The sequence below is a fragment of the Lichenostomus cassidix genome, chromosome Z (genome assembly GCF_008360975.1).
Source record: "Lichenostomus cassidix isolate B80296 chromosome Z, HeHo_3.0, whole genome shotgun sequence".
Lineage (NCBI taxonomy): Eukaryota > Metazoa > Chordata > Aves > Passeriformes > Meliphagidae > Lichenostomus > Lichenostomus cassidix.
In genome coordinates, this window is record NC_139511.1 from 70,837 (window position 1) to 84,529 (window position 13,693).

General features: G+C 44.1%; 1 long non-coding RNA gene across 1 annotated transcript; it reads left to right on the plus strand.

Moving 5' to 3' along the window:
- The first annotated feature begins 4,748 nt into the window (after positions 1-4,748).
- On the plus strand, positions 4,749-5,318 carry LOC146424174 (uncharacterized). The gene is made up of 2 exons (XR_014846961.1): positions 4,749-4,889; positions 5,133-5,318. It is a non-coding gene; the product is annotated as an uncharacterized LOC146424174 (long non-coding RNA).
- Positions 5,319-13,693: the final 8,375 nt, after the last annotated feature.

Genomic DNA, 13,693 nt, shown 5'->3' on the forward strand with positions numbered 1-13,693 from the left:
TTCTGTAAGCTATTCCCTTGCATGAATATTTTTCACATATCTGGATTTAAAGAGGACTGGTGTTTATGTGCTGAAGCTTATTGTGGTATGTCTTCAGTTATCAAGTGCATGGTGCACAGTAATAGTCATTTGCATAATTCTCTTCCTGTCTCTGCTTAAGTAGGATTTATTGAGATCATTAACTAAGTCACAGCTGTGGTTCCCAGAGTTACACTCTATGCTCAGTGTTGTACAAAATAGGATGGGCTTCAATAAATGTGAAGTCAAGAGTGCTAGGATTTAAACTGATCCCATATAAAGTCTTGCGCTATCTCATTACAAAGCCTTGGTGATGCTTAACAAGCCTGTGCACTTTCTGATGCTCTTGTTTTAACATGATGATATGAGGATTGCTGAAGAACAGCACCTTTGAACTGTTCTGAATGGAGAAGGCATTTGTCACCTGACTGTCAACAAGGAATTCAGTGACACCTTTAACAGAACTTAATCACCAGAAATAAAACTTGAAATATGCAGAACAAGCAAGAACATCTAAGAGTTGGCTGGGGGGTTGGGGGTCATACCTTACAAAATGGTGCATACCTCCCAATGCTTGTACTGGGTGTAGTGTGGAGTGTTTATTTCTGCCTTTAGTTGTGCTATAGTAGAAACCACACCAGGCTAAGCCAAAGCAGCAGTAGTGGGAAGACACATGTTGAAGCCTTTCTCTATGCAAAGACATCTAGTAATACCTAGACAAGTTGGCAGTGTTCTGCAGCTTTTTCTTAAACTGGAGTTAGCTGCCATATGCTGCATGTAAACCCCACATTATTGCCTCTTAACTGAAGCCTGAGGCATATCCACCCAAGGGTTGGGTGGGTGAGAGAGCTGAGCGTTGCTGGAAGCTTGCAGTGACAGACATGAGATCTGGCTGCTAATGAAAGCTCTCTGCTTGTTCTCTGTAACCATTTCCTCAGGCACTGGAGGGTTATTTTGTCTGGACCAAGGTAGAAGCATCCATCATTTTTTTTTTCCAATGCCAAGCTGTCCCTTTGCTGCTTTTTAGACAGGTAAAGGAACCAAGAGCATTTTCAACAGATTTCAAGAAAAAGTAGAAATGTTTGCAAGTGAGGAGAGCAAAGAGAGAACTGCTGTTCCTTGAAATGTTTGTGGTCAAGAACATTTTAGATGCAGAAGGGACTAATAGGAAAAGTGGGACAAGACGAACAATGAAATAAACTCACCTGACAGATGGTAAGAGAGGTAGTAATGAGATCAGGGTAGTTGATCACATTAATTGTTAAGAGGGTGTGGAATGTGTTCATGTTTACTTTGGAAAGGTTATCTAATCAAGGACCTTGTCAAATGGGATACAAAGGAAAAGCGGCAAAGTCAGAAATTAAAAATAAAGGGATGCAAATCTGACAGGCACTCCTGTGAGAAGAGTTGGACTTGATTATGACTTGACACATTTTGTGAATAGTCTGTGACAGAAGGACAACAAAGCAACCCTATCAGTCAGAGCAAGTGCAGGGCTCTGGGGAAACTACATTAAAACGGAACTTTACACTTGGTGAGGCTGGAATCTTAAGAGTTTGGGGTGTTGGGAGGGCTGGTGCAATGGTGCCACCTGATGTGGCAATGCATAGAGGTCTCGGCCTGGTGCTGGCTGCGTCACCCCCCAACCCAGATGTGTATATGTATTCCCCAGCAATAGCAAAGCTGGACCAGCAAGTAAGCAGGAGGGCTCAGGTCTGGGCAGGGGTGTCACACAGGCAGAGGCTGTGGTAGTTTTGAGGGGGATGCAAGCCTGCAGTGTGCCCATGGGCCAGCATGCAAGAGCTGCATGCTTGCAGTGAGCACCAAGCTAGACCAGATGGTGAGCAGGGCACTCATGTGCAGTCAGTGGGCCAGGGTCCAGAATGGGTTCTGGGATACCCTTGACTATGCTTATGCTGTAGGAGAAAACTATGCTCTTGACATCCATTAACTGCTAGTAGTGACGTGTAAATGGTGATGCCCATACAGTGCAGGAGGTCTCATATGTAGTCTGTGTCCAGCACATGAATTAAAGATTTGTGTTGCTAAAAGCATAGCTAGCCTATTTTTCAAATAAATTGGTACTTAAAACTTCATATCTGCACTTAAATACTTTCAGTATTCTCAGCTGCAACCTGGCACTCCTGTTTGGTTTCTGCATGCTGAAATTTGAGTCTGCTAAATATCAGATATAAGTTGGAAATCAGCTAAAAGTGCTGATGGAGCAGCCAAGAGTTGTAGCTGATGCGTCCAGACTGCTGCAGTATCATGTGATCTCTGGTTTTCCTTGCTTTCTTGTTTCAACACAAACTTCTCCCCAAGAATTTGGCTTCTGCCTGGAATTTGATCAGAATTAAGTAAGGTTAGAAGATGGAAGGGCTGAAAGAAGGAGGCATATGGATTACAGTTTCGCTAATGAATAGCATGACATGTTTTAAATCACCAGTCACAATCATACAACCTGAGGACTGAAGAATTGCTTTTTTTGCCTTCTGCATTCCTTGAGTTTTAAATTCAGAAATGACTGCAGAAATATCCTGCAACATTCAAACTGCCACTGCTCAAAATCACATTCTCTGTGTGATCTCTATCTTCTCCCTATGGTGACAAACTGATGTTGTGGATGGACAAGAAGTAATTAAGATGTCTTTATTCTTTTTGAGGTAAAGATCACTGATTTGATTCACATTGTCTTACAAGCTCTGATTTGAAAGGTGAAATAAGGTTCTTCTTCATAGGCTACTGTCCTGCCTTTTTTTACGAATATTCCTTGCTGTGAATGCATAACATTTGGTGATAAGAATTAGAAAATGGGCAAGAAACAAGAATCATGTATGCCTTTATTTTTGAAGCCAAATTGCTGCTACTCTATCAGTAATTTTACTTACTGACATTGCTGGAAATCTATTTCAGCTGACCTCAAGTGGAACTCAGACAAAAACAAGGGTTAACAGATAAAGGAGCTTTGTGGATAAGGAGAAGCATAGGATGTATGCCAAGCTCATGGAAGCCTCTGCACATATGAACACAGGGCCTGAAAGTTTGTCTTGCTTGCCTGCGTTCAGGCAGCTTGATTTTATAACGTCACGTGTATCAGTCCGTCTTGAAAGCATGCTGGGTATGCTATTCCTAGGAGCCTGTACTAATGTGAATCCCTTGGAACTTCTTTTACAAACTAAACTCAATTTACATTCATTATTTTCCTGGTTTGGGCTGGGATTGAATTCATTTTTTCCCAGGAGCTGTTACAGTGCTACATTTTGGGTTTAGGATGAGGATAACACTGACAGCACACAGGCGTTTTAGCTGTTGGTGGGCAGTGCTTAACCTAAGCCAAGGCTTTTCAGATTCTCATGCTCTGACAGCAAGCAGTCCAGGGGGCACAAGGAGTTGGGAGGGGGCACAGCCAGGATAGCCAAACCCTACTGACCCAAGGGATATCTTCAAATATATGGTGTCATCCTCAGCACTGCAGGAAGAAGGAGGAAGGGAAGGACAGTATTTGTCCTACTGAATCATGGTTAGGCATGAAGGAGTCACTGTCCTGGGTTTGGCTAAGCACCTTCCTGCACATGGAAAGTGGAGAATTAATTCCATGATTTAATTTCCTTGTGTGCTTTTCTTTGCCTATTAACCTGTCTCGATTTAAACCCAAGGGTTTTAACTTTTACCCTTCCATTTCTTTCCCCCATCCCACTGAGAGGGAGTGAGCAAGTGGCTGTGTGGGGCTGAGTTGTCAGCTGGGATGAAATCATGACAATAGTACATGAATGTCATCTTGGCATTACCATTAAGCTTATCTCTAGCATATGAGTAATTACAACTTACCAATGTATGATTTGGAAGACTGAATTCACCAAGCTTTGGGGTCTCATCTTGACTCTCCATTTCATCATCCTGGTGTTGAGGTGATCTTGGTTCATCCCTTTAAAAGCAGGTAATCAAGTAATCTCTATTCTTTTAAGTTCCTGTATGGATTTCATGCAATAGCCACACTTCTTGCTCTCTTTTTTGCTCCTAGTACTTTGTGCTGTGGATATCCATGTTCTTTCCACTGTGCATGTTCTCAGTTCCTCCTTTCTGTTCCTCTCTGATCATCTTCAGTTTTGGGCCCATCGTGACAAGAAAGACACTTCTCTGTTGATGAGGCAGCATCAGCAGCAACTCAGACAAGTCCAGGGGTGAGAGTTAGATTCAGCTGTGCAGGGGGGTTCCTGAGCTTGGGAACACCTGAGGAGCATCCCCAAGCCCCATCCAGACCTGGAAGTCCTTGGCATCCAACCAGCAAGGAGGGGGTGGTGTCAGAAGCAGCAAGGGAGATTTAAATGGCTCTAGAGATTGTGAACAACCCAAAGTGGGGAACAGGGAAAGGGGCAAACGGGGGCGTGGCATGTCAGTTTCCATGGTCAGGGTCAGAAGGAAGGGCTCCTCTCCAGCTATCTAGGAGCAGCCAATAGGGGCAGGAAACAGACCAAGTAGTTGGTGGGACTAAGATCTTTCCAGCACCAGTCTTAATAGTGTATTCTCTCTCAGGTATAGTTTTGGCACACTATAGAGCTCATTCCCCTGTAGCTGCTGCAGTCACTGCACCAGCCATGTGTAAGGGTCGATCCAAGAATCGAGTTCTGTCTCAACATTTCTCATCAGAAATTACAGGTGCAGGACTTATGCAGCGAATGCTTTATACTTACCTAAAGCTGGTGCGGAGCGAATGCTTCGTGCCTGCCTAAGGTAGTACGGAACGAATGCTTTGTGCCTACCCAAAGCTGACACGGAGCGAATGCTTTGTACCTGCCTAAGGTGGTACAGAACGAAGACTTTGCACCTGCCTGAGCTGATACAGAACAAAGGCCTTGTGCCTGCCAAAGCGGGTATGTGACAAAGGCTTTGCACCCATTGCCCTGACACCCATTGTGAAAAACCCGCCAACCATGCCTCGGACACTCCTCCCTTGACCCTGCCAAGTGAAGTTTGGCATATCTCCACAAGAATTAAGGGGGAGCAAAGGTGGGTGGCAAGGAGGGACCAGGTGTATGGACTAGCATAAAAGACAGCTCTGGAGTGGCTGAACTCCGAAGATCTTCCCCACCGAAAGATCACATCGATCTTTGCAGAGGCCAAGGGACGCCGACTGGACGGGACACCAGGGACGCCGGACGTCTGTGGACCCGTGGTGGTAGCTATAGTCCCCTTTCCTTCCCTTTCCTCCCTATCTTTTCCCAATTTTCTCTCTTTCTCTCTCTATCGCAGGCCGCTTTACAGGCCAAATTAATAAAGTTCCCCCTTGGATTGAAATTTAACTCCCTTGACTTGTTGCATTTTGTGTTTTCTTTTCTTTTTGCACTCTGAGATCGTAGCTGGTATGAACCATCACGCATCTGCTTATGAGCAGACCGTGACACCATGTCAGAGGCCTCCAGCCAGGCAGACCTGCTGATGCTAGATGCAGCTCTCCAGGTCTCAGGTCATCAGGAGTGCTGGATGTCTGTGAGGTTGGGGCCAACAATTCATTTTTCAGGTGAGCTGTTGTTGATGTCCTGCATTGCCAGGTGAAGAAACTATGAGACAAAGTGAATACACAGGATTCAAGAGAATGAGAGACTAAGGAATTCTCAGAGGTGCTAAAGTCTCAGGAGTCTCGAAGTTCTGTTCTAGTGGAGAGCCACGTGGATTCAGAATGCTGTCAAATAGCTAGTCAGTGGTCTGTTGAATTGGAAAGCTGGAAGCCGATCACTGCCAGTTCTAGGACAAAAACTCCTCCTGAAAACATGATGAGGACAAGTAGGACTGGGACTTTTTACAACAGGTGGGAAGCCCTGGAACCATTAAGACTGTCAGCTTATGAGGTGGATGAAGGTCCTTCTGGGATGGAGGTGCCAACTAGGACAACACAATCTGCCTCTGTGTCACAATCTCATTTGCTAAGAGGAAAAGAAGAGTAGTTCTCATTACTCCATTCTAAGGGGAGCAGAGGGTTTGAAATGGAGACTGGACTCAATTTACAGGGAAGTCTACTGTTTCCCAAGAGCTCAAGCAAGGGACATTACTGGAAAACTCTCCAGTCTGCTGAGGCCCTCTGATTATTATCTGTTACTGGTTCTTCAACTTGGCAATGATAAGATGACAAAGGGAAGTCAGGGGGAAATTAAGAGGGATTTCAGGACTTTCGGATGATTGGGTGAAGGATCAGGACCACAGGCAGTTTTCCTTGGTCCTTCCAGAAGCAATGAATAATACCCAAAGAAACTATATTTAAAGGAACAGGTAAATCCATCAAATCACACTTGGCTTTGGGGCTGATGTAATCAGAATAATTTTGGGGTTTTGATCATAGGATGGTCTATACAACACCTGGTCTGCTGACACCCGATGGGATGCACCAATCAGAGGGGGAAAAGGTTTTGAGCATAGGAACTAGGAGGACTCGTTGACAGAGCTTTAAACTAGTTTGCAAGTGGAAAGGGACAAAACCAGGCTGAGTAATGAGAGGCAGTGGGGGGATGCACCAAAACTTGAGGAACTGAGCACTAGTGGGATCCCTCAATCACAAGGTGTTGGCTACAAGGAGCTGCACCTGAAGTGCTTTTGTACCAATGCACACAGTATGAGGAACAAGAGAAACTTGAATCTTTGGCTCAGTTCTGGTGATTTGACATCACTGGCATAAGTGAAACCTTACTGGGATGAGTCCTGTGACTGAAGTGCCCTGTTGAAGAGTTACGGACTCTTTATGAAGAATAGGCAGGACAGATGAGGCAGAGGGAGGCATAGCATGTAACAGAAGGGTTAGAATGTAGGTAAGTCACAGTTGGCAGTGGCACAGTTGAGAGCCTCTGGGTAAGAACCAAGGGAGAGGCAAATGATGCAGATGTCTCTGTGAGTGTCCACTATAGATCTCCCAGCCTGGACGATAACACCAGTGAGTTATTTTTTGAGGAACTAAGGGATGCTTCCAAGTTAACTGCCCTTGTCCTTCTGGAGTACTTCAGCCTGTCAGAAATCAACTGAGAGCATCACACAGCTGGTACGATCCAGGCCAGAAGATTACTAAAACACCTGGATGACAACTTCATAGGACAAGTACTAGATCTGCCTAGGAAAGATGTCCTCCTTGATTTGTTGCTTGTTAACAGAGAGTGTTGCATGAATGACATTGGTGGCCGTCTTTGCTACGGCAGCCACAAAGTGATTGAGTTTAAAATCTCTCTTGCTAGGAGGAAAAGTGTTAGAAAAATTTCACCCTCGGACATGAGGAGAACATACTTCAGCCTGCTCAGGGAAACAGTGAGCAAGATCCTTGGTGAAATTCTTTCAAAGGTGCTGGGGTCTATTAGTGCTAGTTGCTTTTTAGGCATCACCTCCTGAGGGCACAGGAGGAGGCAATTCCAAAATATTGACAGTCAAGCAGATGAGACAGAAGGCTGGCTTGGCTGAGCAGGGATCTTCTTTTGGAGGTAAAGCAGAAAAGGAAGGTGTATGCCCAGGACGAGAAGGTTGGGGTGACATGGGAGGAACAAAGAGATGCTGCTCTGCAAGGAGAAACTTTTTGCAGCCAAAGCTTAACTGGAGTTGAAAATTGCCAGAACTGTGGGGGACGATAAAAAGAGGTTTCTTAAATACATTAGCAAAAAGCAGTGCAGAAATTACACTGGCCCATTCCAGAATGAGGACAGTGACCTCGCAAACAGGGAGTTTGCAAGACAGGGATATTTAATATTTTTCTTACCTCTCTTCAACGTGGCTAAGGGGGTGCCGGTGCCCTGAGCTGAATGACCATGGCTTGAGAATGACAAACTAACAGTTGATCCTGAAGTTGTAGGGATCTGCTGCACCAGCTGGATCCCTGTAAATCTATGGGGCCTGATGGGATTCATCTGAGAATATTCAGAGAGCTGACTGATGTCATTGTGAGGCTTCTCTTGATATTTGAACAGTCTTGGGAATCTGGACAGGTCCCAGTTGAGAGGAATCTGGTTAACATTGTCCCAGTTTTCAAAAACCACAAGAAAGATGACCCTGGAAACTACAGGCCCATCAGTCTCACTTCAGTGCCTGGTGAGATTAAAGAGAAGATTATTCTGGGAGGTATTAAAAGCACCTGTAGGACAACACAGATATAGGTCACAGCCAGCATGGTTTCATGAGAGTTAGGTCCTGCTTATCAAATCTAATTTCCTTTCCTGGACAAGGTAACCCATGTAGATAATCAAGAGAAGCCAGTGGAAATAGCATTTTTGGATTTCAGTACAGCTTTTGACACTGTGTAAGAGACATAAAGATCACAATTCTCTCTAACACTAAGATCACCAAAGACACTGTCCACTATAGCAAACTTTGCAACTGCTCATCTGTGACCCCCAAAACCATTTCCCTCACTCCTCTCCCCACCCTTCCCTCTCCCCCATGTGAAGCTACCCTGAATATGCCTCCTGGATTTCTGGATTGGGAGTTAAACCACCTGATGAGAACTTCAGATAAGACAAAGGTGGTACTATTGTCCATTTATCCCAGGCATTAGGAAAGGTAAACAAGCCTGGAATGTATCCACAAGGAAAATGCACTCAGCAGCTATGGTGAAAATCAGGTCTGGCAGGGGGAAACCATAGCCCACTGACTCAAGACAAGAAACCCCCTGAATCAAAAGAAGAGAAAGACTGAGCATGGGAATAATTAGCACTAGAAGAGAAAGAATTATTTAACGTATCAAATAAGAGCACTGTGTAGTCAATGAACATTAATTTCTTTGTTGCTAAAATGTATAAATGGTAAGAAGTTTTGAGCAATCTCAGGACCACCACTGCTGAGAAGCCCAGGGTGAAAAGGACCAATGGGGCACTGTCTGGATCCACAGGCATGTTGACTATCTTTCTACTTAATCTGTCTCTTTCTCTCACTCTTTCTCTGCCTTCTGCTCTCTTTTCTATTTTTTTTAATCTCTCTCTATCTCACATTTACTGTTAAATGAAATTCATACTATTGACTGGCCTTGTTTGTACCTTAATTCAGGTACAGACATCTCTCTCTAATAATCAGATCTTAACATAGTGCCTCTCACAGGGTCCTTCTCGACAATCCAGCCCACAACTGGATAAACACATCATGCAATGGGTGAACAGCTTGCTCATGGGTTGGGCATGAAGTGAATGGTGTGATATCAGGCTAGTGACAGGCCACTGGTGGTGTTCTGCAGGGTCCCATCCTTGGCCCAGTTCTCTTCAACATCTTCATAAACAACTTGGATGCAGGACTCAGAGGGATACTAAGTTTGCAGATGATTCAGTTTACAAGCTTGCTGCAGTCTCCCCACTGATACTGAGTTCTGTATTTCCCCACCCCTTTTCTTCCTTATCTATCCTCCCTTCCCACATGGTCCTGGCCACTCCCTCGGGTTTTCCCTATTGGTTTCTGTACCCAAACTCTGCCCATGTACCGCCCCTGTGCCCTGAGACCACTGGAGCATGTGGTCGTCCCGCCCCCCCCGCCCCGCCCCCGTCTCTATAGAAAACCCCCGATCTTTCACCGTGATGATGTCTTTGCATCTGGGGTCTTTGCCTCTGGGAGGTCTTTGGCCTCTGGTGATCATATGAATAAACAGATTGTGTGGTCACCATGCATAGACCCTTCTCACCTCCTTTACTGCTGCTGTGTTGTGAAAAGCAGACGAAACCAGAGCTAGCCTGTGGCTCTCCGGTTGGTCAGAGCACTGTGACCAGCCTTCAGAAGGAAAGTTTGGGGCACTGAGGCGCTGACCCAAGCCAGGCAGAGATGCTCTCCGGTAAGGCCTGCATCTTGCCATAACACCTCATGAAAGCCAAATGGAACTGCAACACAGGCTAGCCAGGAAAGTGGTCATAGCACCAAGCTTGACAGAGTTCAAGAAGCATGTGGACAATGCTCTCAGGCACATGGTGTGATTCTTGGGACTGCCCTGTGCAGAGCCAGGAGTCAGACTTTGAGGATCCTAGTGGGTCTCTTCCAATTTAGACTATTCTGTGGATCTGCTAGATTGTGTCTAGAGAAGGGCAGTGGAGTTGGGTGGGGATCGGAAGCAGAAATCTGATGCGGAGCAGCTGAGGGAGCTGGAGGGGTTCAGCCTGGAGAAAAGGATGTTTGGTGGCGACCTTCTCATTTTCCACAACTCCCAGACAGAAGGTTGTGGCAAGGTGGGAGCTGGGCTCTTCTCCCAGTCAACTAGCTGCAGGACCAAAAGAAATGGCCTCAAGTGCAACACAGGAAGTTTAGACGGATGTTAGAGAAACCTTCTTCACTGAAGGAGTTTTCAAGCCCTGGCACAGTCTGCCCAGGACAGTGGTGAAGTCACCATCACTGAAGTGTTCCAAAGGCATGTGGATATGGCACCCAGGGACGTGTTAGTCATGAACACAATGATACTACATTAACCCTTTTACTCATTTGATCTTAGAGGTCTTTTCCAACCTTAATTATGCTGTAATTGTGTGATCTCTAACTTAATCTGCAAATTTCTGCAGTGCCTTTTACCGTTTGTGTCTAGGCCACTAATAAAGATATTTAGTAGGAGTAGTGTCTTCAAGACCAATACTTGAAGAACCTACTAGAAGTTCTACCCTCTTCAGCAGAAGACCTTTCATCTCTTTTACTCCCTTGTCTCAGTAATTCATGGAGTAACTTCTGTCCTTCTGGCAATCGCATTTCCTATCTATTGCAGTACGAAGTCCCCTTGGAAAGTACAGGTCATTTTTGTTACAGATTACTAAGAAAACCAGTTCAGGAAGGAGGACTGGAGTAATCTTAACAAAACTGTGTGGCATGTTGATTTTGAGAAATGGACAGCAGGGAACCCTTCCTGCTTTACCTCTATGGCTCACCTGTTCACATGTTTAAATTATTTTTCCATTCAAAGCTTGATGTGCAGATCCTTTCTAAAGCCTCTGGTTTAAAATTATGATGAGGAAGATATATTTCCTAGAGATTAACACCCATTGCTTTTCTGTCTTTGTCTCTTCAGAACTTGTCTGGATGGCTTTGCAGAAGAGTGGGCGGGTAGATAGTTCAGGTGCAGGGGTAAGAGGAACTCAAGTGAAAAATTGCAGCTGGTCTCCTTTAAGATGGAAACATCTGTGTAATCTGAGCAGACAAAAACTGAATTAAATTTTGAGATGGAAAAATCAAAATATGTTTACATACTTAAGCTAATTATTGAGCCTATAGAGTGAGTTTTTTCCTTTCAATGCAAAGGAAAACCACACAGACTTGGCTCTCCAGACTCGGTCAGGGTTGAGGCTATTAGTCTGATTGCTTGCCTTTTGTTTTACTAAATTAAAGCCGATATACTAACTCAGGGAATTACAATACCGATGTTTGTAATTTATGAAAATAGCAAGTTGAAAAAGCAATTGGGAATGCTCTATGGAAAGCTCGTCCAATGTCCAAATATCCAATGTCCAAATGTCCAATGTCCAAATTCCAGCAATATTTGTTGGGAGAGACTGATTTTAGTTGTTTTATTATAATACATTTGTCAGTAACTGCCAGTCCCTAAAGCTTTACGTTTTGGGTGTTTGAGAGCTATGATACCAAACAGGCTTTAGAAGAGTTTTACATTACACCCTCGTGTCCCTAAAATCTGCTGAATGTTTGGGAGATGCTTTCCATGACCTCAGAATACCTCTTTTCATTTACATCTGAACATTACCATCCATCCCACATGGTGTATCCCACCCTTCTGCAGGTGCAGGCATTGCACAGAACTGCACAGCACACTGATCTGTTAGTGATGGTGCAAGAAGAGAGAGACACCCCACTGACAAGTCTCTAGCTGGGGCTGACAGGTATGGAGGCACTTACAGACAGGATAATTGTTGTGTTCCTTTACATTTTGAGCACAGGAGCAGGAGGGAAATTCTTCTCTTCAGGAGTGAAGGTGGCTGCACTGCTCAGAGCAGCAAGTCAAGGCATGGTATTTCTCCCACAGCTGAGGTCCTACCTGCAGCACTGTGAGTCAAATGGGGTGAGATTCAGGTTCTTAGTGTTTCTCTGGAATCCAGGTACAAAGCGGGTGAGCAAAGCAGGCGAAACACATTGTCCTGTTCTTTAGGAAAACTGGCTAGCACTCCCAGAACAGCAACTGCTGTTCCCAGATCCCAAGTACCTTCTGAATTGTAAAAGCCATCTGAGCTCACCTGAAGGCTGTCTTTGGCTTGCTGAGTGGGTACATTTTGATTGGTCAAATCTTAGTGTTTGACTTGAGTAAAGTAACTCAGTAAAAACCTCTCTTTCTGAAAACTGTTTTGCAGTGGTTAAAGCATAAAGCTCAATCACTAAGCTAAAATCTTTAAACTTAGAGAGTAAATTAACTTTCCCTACATCAGGGGTACTGGATGGACCATAGTGACTTATTTTGCATATTCTAGGTGAAGGAAGTATGACTGTACATTTAGATAGCACTGTTGTAGTTTATGAACAAAGTATGCAGCATCATTCACACAGGCACTTGTCAGGTGAGAAAAATGTATCTGCGGAGTTTTATTTTTTTTGTCAGTGAGCTCTGGTTAAACCATGTAGACTTGGGTGCTCTGTGAACTGTTTCTTTGGTTTAATATGAGGACTGTGCTTCATTAGAGAAAATAAATTCATCTACTGCAATTTTTTGGTTGTATCATATTTGTGTTTTGGCGGAGAATTTATTCAGTTTCCAATATTTATTTATTTATGTGCTACTAACTAGCTTTGCTGCATTCCCTAGAGAAAGCTCCATTAAAACTCCCAATGTGACACCACATATTTTTAGTAGACTAGAAAATACTTGCAGTTTTAATTTAAATTGAAATGACTGTGTAATGCCTGGACAAATCACTCTCTGATCCCTAGAGCACTAATTGTAATTCTCCATTGTTTCTATGCATAAATTTTCTTTTTAAGTGCTCATTCTGAAATACTTACTAATAGTTTTGAATGTACTGCATTCATTTAATAGGGTTTTTTTTTTATGGTTAACAACATCATGATTAAACTTAAATGTTAAATATCAATGGTGGAAATTATATGCCTAAACAAGTGTTGGGAAAATAAAGTGCATTTGTATCTTGAGATGACATTAATTTAAGGACCTTATCTTTGAGGAAGGAAAGGGAAGGGGACAACTATCCTACTCAGAGTAATGGGCAGAATTCATTGCATTTCTTGAGCAGAGGAACCATAATTGTAATGAACAGCTCTTCTTTAGCACTTCCTACTGCCTCGAGTCATCATCACAAAAAAACAACCTTATACCAAACAACTCCCCAAAAAGAAATCAAATAGTTTGTATCTTGCATCAACCACATTCTGATTTGTTTTGGGCTGGACAGACCCTGTGGCAGCTACTGCCTCCTGGGAGCTGGCAGCTGTCCCAGTCCAAGACCGTCACGAGAAGCTGTCAGTCTTAGCTCAGTTTCCAGACTCCATCTACGACATGCACCTGCCAATACCTGTCCTTAGCAGCAGCTCTTCAGGTGTGAGCTATCGTCATTGGTTACAGACCCAGAGATGCAGACTGTAGCCTTCCTCCACTCTCAACACTACTGTTTACCTATAGCAAATTTTCCTTCCACACAGCCTGCCTCACAGCCTTGTGACCCTTTTTACCTGTATCACCTTCTTTCTCTTCTTTTCTGCCTGTTCCACCAGTTCCCCAGTTCTTCCAGAAGTCTTGTAC